Source organism: Sinocyclocheilus rhinocerous, unplaced genomic scaffold (assembly GCF_001515625.1).
Source record: "Sinocyclocheilus rhinocerous isolate Xijiao unplaced genomic scaffold, SAMN03320098_v1.1 scaffold1589, whole genome shotgun sequence".
Lineage (NCBI taxonomy): Eukaryota > Metazoa > Chordata > Actinopteri > Cypriniformes > Cyprinidae > Sinocyclocheilus > Sinocyclocheilus rhinocerous.
In genome coordinates, this window is record NW_015648634.1 from 220,592 (window position 1) to 221,158 (window position 567).

At 35.8% G+C, this 567-nt stretch overlaps 1 protein-coding gene across 2 annotated transcripts in view; it reads left to right on the forward strand.

Annotated features, from left to right (window-relative positions):
• Positions 1-567, forward strand: part of LOC107710077 (cAMP-responsive element-binding protein-like 2) — a 4,312-nt gene that overhangs the window by 2,339 nt on the left and 1,406 nt on the right. The window lies entirely within an intron of this gene.

The following is a 567-nucleotide window of genomic DNA, read 5'->3' on the forward strand; positions in this document are numbered from 1 at the left end:
GATTCCGATTCTTTTCGATTCCAATGTGATTAACTAATGATATCAAACATTTATCCTGTGTCTCTTCTTTGCAAACCATTTATTGGCGCTGAATACCATGAACAAAAATCAACAGGCTACAACAGTCAATGAATGATTCAATGACTCACTCAAGATGTACTTGATTCATTACTGGATGAATCGGCGTTCTTGAACGAATCTCTTGTATGATTCAAAGACAAATACATTTTAACAGCCACCTACTGGCGTAACAATGTAATCATAAATCTTAATTAAAAGCGTCACATTACTTTCAAAAGGTGATTTACTCTATTTTAATTGCTATCATACACTTCGTACACACAGTTTATATCTGAACTATAAACTTTTATCCCAGTACTTCTGTGATTTCAATGTTTGTAACAGAAATAATGATACTGTGTGTCTGAAGAGACTGTGAAGCTGTTTCATTCATGACAGACCGCTGCTCTCTTTAGGTCAATGCAGAGCAAACGAAGATTTAAATGTTCAATGATGTGATCGTACGCAGCACGGATGAACCACGTGATCACAACATTGATCGCACAC